We start from the raw sequence: 10,816 nt of genomic DNA on the forward strand, positions 1-10,816 counted from the left end.
CTGCTATAGATTTCAAAACTAACAATGTTCATGCATTCTAAATTTTTAAAGTTATTCATCAATTATAATCACTGATTGAACCTTCAAATCACAAGAAAGACAAAAAAAATTAGCTGATGGTTGACAGTTGCAACAATTAATCGCGGGAAGAAAAAAAAAACTCGTTGACAGGTTAATGATTGTGTTAAGAGTGAACCATACTAAGTAGTACAAAGATTGATGAATTGCCCGAGGCACGTAACAAGAAAAGGAGGTTAACAGTTGGCACTGTGGAAGCTAGAAGTGTTGACGAACTCGTTCACAACATTAGCAAAAGGTAGCTGACTTTGTTGTATGGTGTTTTTGCAAAAGAGGTAAATGCTTCTCTCATGTCTTAACATAATTAAATAGCATCACTCCAATTTACAATGAAGATTGTATGTAATCCATTAAACTTCCATATTATGATGTGTTTATAAGATGAAACAAAGAATATGAATCAGTAGACTTAGACAAATCTAACTCCTGTATGATTTTTTCCTGTATGTTTCATTCTGCCCCAGTAAGCAATATTTATTATTATTATTATTTTTTTCATTATTTTTTGTTGATTTTATGTGTTTATGTGTATTTATATAGATATTTTATAGTAGATTTATATTCCTTTTAATCTTTGTAGGCCTTTATTATCAGAATTATGATATCTCTTAGAAAGGAAACATTTTGTACATCTGGGGATGTATGTGTGTATTTATATGTATAGGTGTGTGAATCAATCTGTATATATGGATTACTGAACAATCAATCTATATTTGCTTCATTAAATTTTGATTGTTTGGGTTGAAGGATGACTTTTTGTTTATTTGGCTTACCTGGCAGGATATCTACCATGTAGGATGAATTTGATATATGGTTAATTGTACTTTATGATAAACCAAGCTCATGTTTCACATGGTATAACTTTTGGAAACATGACAAAAAAAATAGTATGTAGGATGAATTTGATATATGGTTAATTGTACTTTATGATAAACCAAGCTCATGTTTCACATGGTATAACTTTTGGAAACATGACAAAAAAAATAGTCTGATCCAATCTATTGATTTTGAAAAAGCATTTACAACCCATGTGGAACATGGGTCCTTTTCCTAGCTCTAAATAAATATATACAGCTAAGTTGTTAAAAGACATTAAATTGATATATATATATATATATATATATATATATATATATATATATATATATATATATATATATAGAGTCAAAAGATCAAATAAGAATGAAATTTTTGGTAGGAAGGTAAGAAGTTTTTTTTTCTACATATTATTTTCGCGAACAAACAAAATGAATCATTAGATGATTCATTTGTAAGATGATTCACAAGAAAAAATTCTCAAAAAAATATCTCGATGATTCATTTATACAATGATTTTGTTGTTATTCACTAAAATTGTCATAAAAGTGATTTTTTTCTTAATTTACTTAAAAATGAATCATAAATATGTTTTTTTGGGAATTTTTTCTTGTGAATCATCTTACAAATGAATCATCTAGTGATTTATTTATTTTGTTCGTCAAAAAAATATATAGAAAAAAAACTTCTTACCTTCCTACCAAAAATTTCCTTGTTGCCGGATATATATATATATATATATATATATATATATATATATATATATATATATATATATATATATAGGGTGAGGTTCAATAGAGAACCATAATTAACCAAGGAACCAAGGAACCAATCTTTTTTTCAACTTTTAGAACTTATTTTTTATAAAAAAAAAAACTAAAAATACAGAAATTCATAACTTTTTATCCTTTTTCCAATGATATCAAATTCGATTTTTTTTATATTTTTTTTACGTCAAATTCACAATATGAATCTTTGAAAATTCACAATGTGAATCCGGATTCACACGGTGAATCTGAAAAATATTTTTCACATTCACAATGTTAATATATGAATTTAGATATTTTTAGATTTTTTTTTCGATAAAGAATAAGCTCTAGAAATTGAAAAAAATATTTGGTTCCTTGAAGAACCAATAATTATGGTTCTTTATTGAACTTTTCCATATATATATATATATATATATATATATATATATATATATATATATATATATATATATATATATATATATATATATATATATATATATATATATGGTCGTTAAAACTTTAGTTGACTGTACTAACCATTCACCATTTGTTTTACAACTTTTTACATGATCGTATAAATAAACTATATACAAAACCGTAAAATTTTGATAAATGGTATGGTTCACAATTTTTTTTTTCTATTGTCTGGCTAAGTAAATTACCATTCGCTAAGTAAATTACCGTTTAAGATGCTTTACTTTAATTTTATTATCACTTTTAAAGTTGTTTGTTATAACAATAAATTTTAAAAGGATTCATAAACGAAATAGAGAGGTAAACAAGGAATTGGAAGAGTTGAATTAATTCTTAATGTTGTAAGGAACTTCTTGTCACGGGATGACTCTTTTAGACTAGTCAATACCGTGTGCCACTTAGTGCTCCTCCGACTAAGTCAGGCTAACTTCGACGATCTAGATGTACTAACGAACTTAGGAAGCAAGAGTTACGATAAAGGACACTTCAAGAAAGCTTCTATTATATAACTCAACTTCTTTACAAGGCAACTTCTCGATAGATTGGGCAAATGAGCCCTTCTCCCTATTTATAGGAACCTTACACCTCCTCAAGGGAAGTTTCTAGGTTCCGGACATTCTCGAGTATTCTAGATCATTCTTACAAGATCTTATTCTACATACAAAATTCTATAAGGTTCTATACTACTCTTTTGTGTCTAGAATATTCTACGATGGTCTAGGATCTTCCGTATCGTTCTAGCTTCCACTAGTGCACTCTTGATTATTCCGGATCGTTCCATCATGTTCCGCGGACACCTATAATTTTCTAGTGTGTTCCGGGGTCTCGTAGAGTATTCTTGATCTCTCCAGAGACTTCTCGAGGATACTTGATCGTTCCGGAGTTCTCTATACGAATGTGGAATTTTCCAGAAACTCGGTCCGTGACACCCTCCCCCACTTAAACTCTTGACGTCCTCGTCAAGTCTTTTAACATGTTTCACTTGTCTTCTTACTTCCTCGCCTGTTGTGGGTCTTCTTGTAGCCTCACGATATATCAGAGAAATTCTTAAGGATAATCGTGACTCCGTCTTGCACCGATATGTGTCGACACCTCGAACTATGTGGTTTGGTTTCACATACTTCCTGGTTCGATCACTAGTCGCATGTGAATCATCTTCATTCTTCCAACTTAGGGTATTTTCCCGTATCTTCCCAACTTCCTTAAGGTCTTTGTTAAACTTCATCGATGATAGCGTTCGAGACCTTGTTCTACTTCTTTCTATTGGTACGATGTGAATGATTTTACCTTTAGTAATACGCATCGTGTTATCACTTTCAAATGACCATGGACGTACTCCGTCTAGGAATTCCATTCCTAATACCATGCTATAGTCGTCCATCGGTACGACTACTAGGTCAATGTTGCCTTCCCATCCCGCGATTTTCGTGGATACTCCCCGTGAAACTCCTAGGATAGGATTGGATGGACAATTGACAACCTTCAATCGTCCTTCTTCTTTCGTGTAGCTAATCCCCAATCTCTTAGCTTCGTTTTCAGAAAGGAAGTTGTGAGTCGCACCTGAATCTATTAACGCTTTGGTATTTCCTCCATTCAACTTGGCTTCGACTAGCATGAGACTTCCTACCTTAGAACCACTCCCTTTCGATTCCCTTGTCTCATCTTTTGTCATAGAGTTCAGAAGTCGCATGGAACTCATGTGAGCTTCTTTTTCTTCTTCTTCTTCTTGCAACACCATCGCATAAAATGTCTTTTTCTTCGGACAGTCTCGGATCAAGTGAGGACCATCACACAAGTAGCACTTGATCTCCTTCCGTTCTTCACTTCGGTTTCTTCCTTCGATTGCTTTTCCTTTCGTATTCAAAGGTTGGGGTGTGTTTTGTTTTGGTTCCGGTTCTGACATAGTTTGTTCTCCCCCACTATTATTCGTAATTGTGCTTTCTTTTCGAAATTCCATTAGATCTTCTGCCACGGCAATAGCTTCGTCGATGTCTTTGACATTTCTCCTCTTGAGCTCATTGTAGGCCCAAGATTGTAGTCCATCCATGAAATAGAAAAGTTTGTCCTTCTCTTGCATGTCTGGTAACTCTAGCATCAAGCTCGTGAACTCGACTATATAGTCTCGGATGGATTCACTATGCTTTAGCCCACGAAGTTTCTTCATCGCTATGTCTTCAGCATTGTGTGGGCAGAATTGTCTCTTAAGTTGCCTCTTGAACTCTTCCCAGGTGTCTATGGTGTATAAGCCCTTTTCAATGTCTCCGTGCTTCCTTCTCCACCATAGAGCTGCACTTTCACATAGGTAAAGGACTGCCGTATCGACCTTCGTCTTGTCTTCCTTTACTTGACTAGCGTTGAAGTAACATTCCATCGACCAAAAGAATTCGTCAAGTTCTTTAGGGTAGCGTTTTACTCCATACTTCAATGGTTTGGGTGCGTCCGTGTGTGCCAACTTACTTGCAACGGCTCCTCCGGCGATTGCTGCCTTGCACAAGTTTACTTCAGCTTCCAGCGTAGCTACCTTCTCATGGAACTCATTCCGCAAGGTGTTGATAAGTCCAATGACTTCTTCCTTGATGACACCGATGGTCTCCTTCAATCCATCGCTCGTGTCACTTATCTCTGCAACGAACTGATCGACGGTATCCTTCCACTCAAGGATCTCACCTACGCTAATCTCCACCTTTGTAAGCTTGTTTTCTAAGCTTGCCAAAGGGTCAACGGATTGGTCCCTCCTCCTGAACTTCCTTCCTTTCTCTTCGACGACAGGGGGAATGTTAGCTACATCACTTCCTCCTTCCATTGCTACGATCTCTTGCTCGTACGAACTCTAGCTCTGATACCACTTGTCACGGGATGACTCTTTTAGACTAGTCAATACCGTGTGCCACTTAGTGCTCATCCGACTAAGTCAGGCTAACTTCGACGATCTAGATGTACTAACGAACTTAGGAAGCAAGAGTTACGACAAGGGACACTTCAAGAAATAAGGATTAATATATTTGTAGTTAAAGCATGATTTAACATATATTGAATACAAAATGATTATGAGGATCTTCACCAATTATATTTTTTCCTTTTTTAGAGTGGATCATCTAAAGAATAAGTTGTTACTTCATACCACCTATTTCGGCCTTTGCATGATCTTCTTCTTAGGTGGATACACAACTTAGACAAGAACAACATGCAATTAAAGGGTCATTGCACATTTTATGCATCCAAGTTCACATATTTCAAAACTTGGCAAGTTTCGTAACAGAACTTACATGATATTATCAAAATATTGATACATGGTCTTACAGAGAAACCTTCTATTAAGACCATTTTTAGAGCATTTATATAAATTGCAATATAAAAGTATATATATACAACACAATAGATAGGCTAATCACAATAACTCATTTCACCACTATTGTATATTTTAAAACATTTAATAAACAGTAAAATTTAAAAACAATTTTGTCATAAAATTATGTTTCGAAACTATAGTACATTCCTTATATTTTAGCACATTTTGAAATACAAACAATTTTCGAAAAATTATTATTTTTTGATATAATATAAAATTTAATTCAGTATAAACTTGACATGTCACTATATAAAAAGTCACCAACAAAATAACATTAAAATGATCAAATTATTGGTATACCCTATAAATAGCAATAAAATGTTGTTTTCATAAATAAGGGAAATAACTGAAGTGAGGACTGAGGTGGAGCAGCCAATGGAAGAAAATTTGGGCATCCAATCCAACCAGTGCAGATCACGTGTGGGTGGGCCCCACAAATTGGAGATTGGGAGATAAAATGTCGTTGTCGCACTCGCATACTATTACTCCCCCTGCCTGCCTGCGCAACTTGCTCGATTCGGATAACGCATGGCCGCCACCTAAACAGTTGACCCCCACGCTTTCAATTCCAGATTCTACTTAATATTTTATTATTATAAACTTTAAAATATTCGATCGGATCAATTACTCAAGTTAATCATCCACAATAAATATTATTTTTCAAAGAATTAAAAAAATCTTAGTACATACGACACATTTAATATACAAAATAAGCAAATTATAATGCCATTAAGAGGTTGTTTAGAGTGTTTTAAAATCGATCATCATGATTACAGTGTAGTTATTTTCATAAAATTTGACAAATCCGCTTTACTTTTTAATTTTTTTAATTTTTAATTTTTTTTTTTGAATTTACAAACATGGAATATGCTAGTATATTACAAAACTTTATTCTGATAAAAGTCATACTTAATGTAAATCTAAACTCACATAATGCAAAAAAAAAAAAGATTACATTCTTATGATAATCTAATATCATTATTATCGTTTTGAAAAAAGTAACTATCCAAACACTACGAATCAAATATTGACCTGAAAATTTATTCTTGAACTAAGAATAAACCAAGACTACAAACAAACTCTAATATTAAACTATTATATATGGTGTATATTTTCCACGTGCAGTCTCATTAAAAGGAGGTTAAATACATAAAATAATATATGGGTATCATTGTATAACACATTACAACAATGAGTTAAACTAATGTTGCACTATGATCATTTTCTTTTGGTCGCAACCAATAACAAATTAATGTGCGACAATTTTCTAAACCGGTCCAAAATATTTAGATTTTTCTAAAAAAGATTATTATTATTATTATTATTATTATTATTATTAAAAACAAATAAATATATTCTTTTTTAAATTAGTTATTACTAATATTATTAAATAAATACACATATAATTATATGTTAAATACATATTTATACATATAAAATGTAAAAAAAATGCATATAAATATAATAAATACAAATGAAACACACACACACATATATATATATATATATATATATATATATATATATATATATATATATATATATATATATATATATATCAAATAAATGAAGAATATGAAATACCAAAACAATTAGATTTGTTAAACAAATGGACAATTCCTAGAATACAACCAAAAGCTTTATATGAGCTAGGTACTTTTGAAGAATTAGGCTTTATACAATCAGTTAAAACAACTGAAGAAAATTTAACAATGAATCAAGATGATATGGTTGTTAAATTATTAACATATGAAGATATTCATAGATATCAATATACTCATAATTATTTGCATATAGGATTAGTGCAAATTGCTTTTAAACCTTTAACTTTACAAGGTTTACCAGAAAGTTTTTTAGCTGTATTACGTGATGGTCGTAATATGAATTGGAAACAATCTTTAATGGGAATATTACAGTCCAGTCTGACCAATGGTCCAGTATATTTTAATGTTTATCCTAATTTACAGTTATCATTATCTGATGTTAATATATTAGATGCTTTAACTTTAAATGTTAAAACAAATGGATACAATTATATGCCAGGATCTGAATTAATATGTATATGCTATAGAATATACTACAGGCCTTTAAAAACAATGAACCCTAGGTGTAAAAAAACTAACAAACCTAATAATGAAACTATTTTAATAGAAAGTAATTTTGATATGTCTAAGATAACCACTAGAAAAGCTATTAAGTGGGATGAAATAGATTTCCCAAAAAATTGGGTCTTGGAGGGAGCGGTTCCTCCTCAACCAAAAATAAATAATAAAATTACAGAAATTATACAAACATCGGAAGGAAGAATTCAAATAGAATTCGATAATGATGATGGAGAAATACCTCTATTAAGAAGATGTAGATCAACTAGATCACTATATTCTCATATATCACCTTTAGAATATAAGGTAGAAACTCCTTCCCGATGTTCTACGTCTCAATTAGACAAGAAAATAAATCAATTAAATATAAAAGAAAATATAGTCCAAGGTGTCTATGAAGAGGATCCTACTGCCTCAGAAATGAATTTTCCAATTTAATGGATAGAGAAGAAATAATAAATTTTAGTCCGGGATCACCGGCAAGATCAATAATTTATAATGAATTTAATACAGAAAAATGGAAGCCTTTTAAAACTTGGTTATTCCAAGAATTTTCAAAAGAAGAATTAACAATTATACAAGATGAGTTTTATTCTTATTTATCAAAAATTAACAAAAGTATATATTTTGTTCCATGGTTTTTTCATAAGTATATAATTAATTATTTAAACATGATAGAAAGAGAATATACTCTTACAAATGGAAATATACAAAAATCGATTTTCCCACCACAACAAAGTTTTCAAATTTCCAGGGAAAATATAAGTTTAAAGTTCTCGGCTTATAAAAAATTAGTTGAAAGTAATACTTTACAGGTAACCGTAGAACATATTAACCAATTAATACAACAAAATAATTTTACAAATTTATATTCTATAATTCTTGGAGAAAAAATTCTTTCTATAGAAGAAAAGGTAGAAAGCATATATAAAATTATCGAACAATCTCAAATGGAGAAAACAAAGCCGAATAAAGAAAAAATAATAGCAACTTTCCAACCTCCTCCGTAAATAAAAGATTTTAAATTTAAAAATGAAACAAAACTAGATCAAATTTTAGAAAAATTAAAAAAACCTGAAAATTTAAGTGTAAACACTTTAAACAGAATTAAAGAATCAGATTATAATTCTGGGTCTGAATCCGAACAAGATAAACGTATTAATAAAATAAAATATGAAAGTTATGATGGTAAATTTGCTAGAAAACCCGTCCAATCTAAATATTATTATAATAGACCTACTCCTCAAGATGTTTTATTTGAAGAACAAGAGTTTATTCAAGATAACAGTTACAATGGTAAGAACGTCTATGAATGGAATTTAGATGGTTTTACAGAGAGACAAATATATTTGTTAACTCAAAGAATGACTTTATATGCTACTAGTGCAAAACAATTAGGAAATACTGATTTAACAGTTGCTCAAATGATAATAGCAGGTTTTACTGGCCAATTAAAAGGCTGGTGGGATAATTATTTACACGAATCAGATAAGATTCAAATTTATAATGCTACCAAAATAGTTACTAATCAAATTAAAAATGAAGATGGCACTTCAACTTCTGCACAAACAATAGTTCAAGATGTAGTTTATACACTCCTTTTAAGTATAATTGAACATTTTTCGGGTAAATGGTCAAATAATTCTGGTAATACTAGAACCTTACTAAATGGTATGAAATGTAAAACCTTAACTTCATTTAGATGGTATAAAGATACTTTTATGAGCAGAGTATTAGAATTAGATGATTGTAATTCTAGTTATTGGAAACAAAAATTTATTGATAGTCTTCCAAACCTTTTTGCTGAAAGGGTTAGGAAACAACTACAGGGAAATCATCCTCAAATTCCTTATGAAAATTATTCATATGGAAAACTTATTGGAATATGTACACAAGAAGGTCTAGCCTTGTGTAATGAAATAAAATTGAATCAACAGATAAAAAAACAACGCCTCACTGAGAGACAACAATTAGGCCATTTTTGTGAACAATTTGGTATTGATACTTTAAAAAATAAAAAGAGATCAAAAAGGGAATATATCCCTAAAAAATTTAAAAAATATAGTGAAAACCAAAAACAATATAGATCTAAAAGAAAGTCTTTTAGAAAAGAAAAACATAATAAAAAGAAGAAAGATAATCCACCAACTTGTTATAAATGTGGTAGAATTGGTCATTTTGCCAATAAATGTAAAATAAAGAAAAAGATTAATAACTTAAATCTAGATGATAATATGAAAGAGAAATTAAAAGAAATTCTTTTAAATAACTCGGAAGAATCCTCATCTGATGATGAAATAAATAATATAAAGTCTGACGAAGAAATTTATACATCAAGTAGTTCTAATGAAGAAGAAGAAAATAATTGCTTTTGTATAGATAAAAATAATTGCTCATGTGATGATGAAATATATAATATTCAATCACAATTTCAGGATAATTTACAAATAAACGTTTTAGATAAAGATATTTTATCTATTTTAAAAAATATAGATGATTCCGAATTAAGATCACAAATCATTGATCAAATAATAAATAATCAAAGAAATACTCAGGTTAATGAACCAATTTATTCTATGAAAGAGATAGATCAAAGATTAAAAATGAAAAATAATATTTCATTAAATACTACCATCATGGATTACACACAAGAAATCAATAATTTAAAAAATGAACTAAAAAACAATCATAATAAGTTAGAAAATAGAGTCGTTACTCTTGAAAAAGAATCTCATAATAGTAAAACATCAACTTCAAATAATGAGTCGAATGAATTCTTAAGTGCTATGGAATTAGTTACATCCCAAAAATGGTATGTCAAAATAAAATTAATAATTGGAGAATATTATCGAAAAGAATTTATTGCTCTTGTTGACAGCGGGGCAGATATAAACTGTATACAGGAAGGCTTAATTCCTGTCAAATATTTTGAAAAATCCACCCATGTGATTCGCACAGTCAGTGGAGAAAAATTGGATATCAGTTATAAATTGTCTAATGCAAAGATTTGTAATAATAAAGTTTGTATTCCACTAAACTTTACAATAATTAAGAATATGTCCCACAATGAAATCATTTTAGGCACTCCATTTTTACAAAAAATATTGCCGTTTGGAGTTAATGAAAAGGGAATCCTAGGCAATTTTCAAAATTATGAAGTATTTTTTGAATTTATTACAAAGCCTTTTACTCGTTGGATAGATCTTATAGATTTGAAAACGAAACAAATAAACTTTTTAAAA

This window comes from Lactuca virosa, chromosome 2 (genome assembly GCF_052849685.1).
Source record: "Lactuca virosa cultivar CGN04683 chromosome 2, Lactuca_virosa_CGN04683_v6, whole genome shotgun sequence".
NCBI lineage: Eukaryota > Viridiplantae > Streptophyta > Magnoliopsida > Asterales > Asteraceae > Lactuca > Lactuca virosa.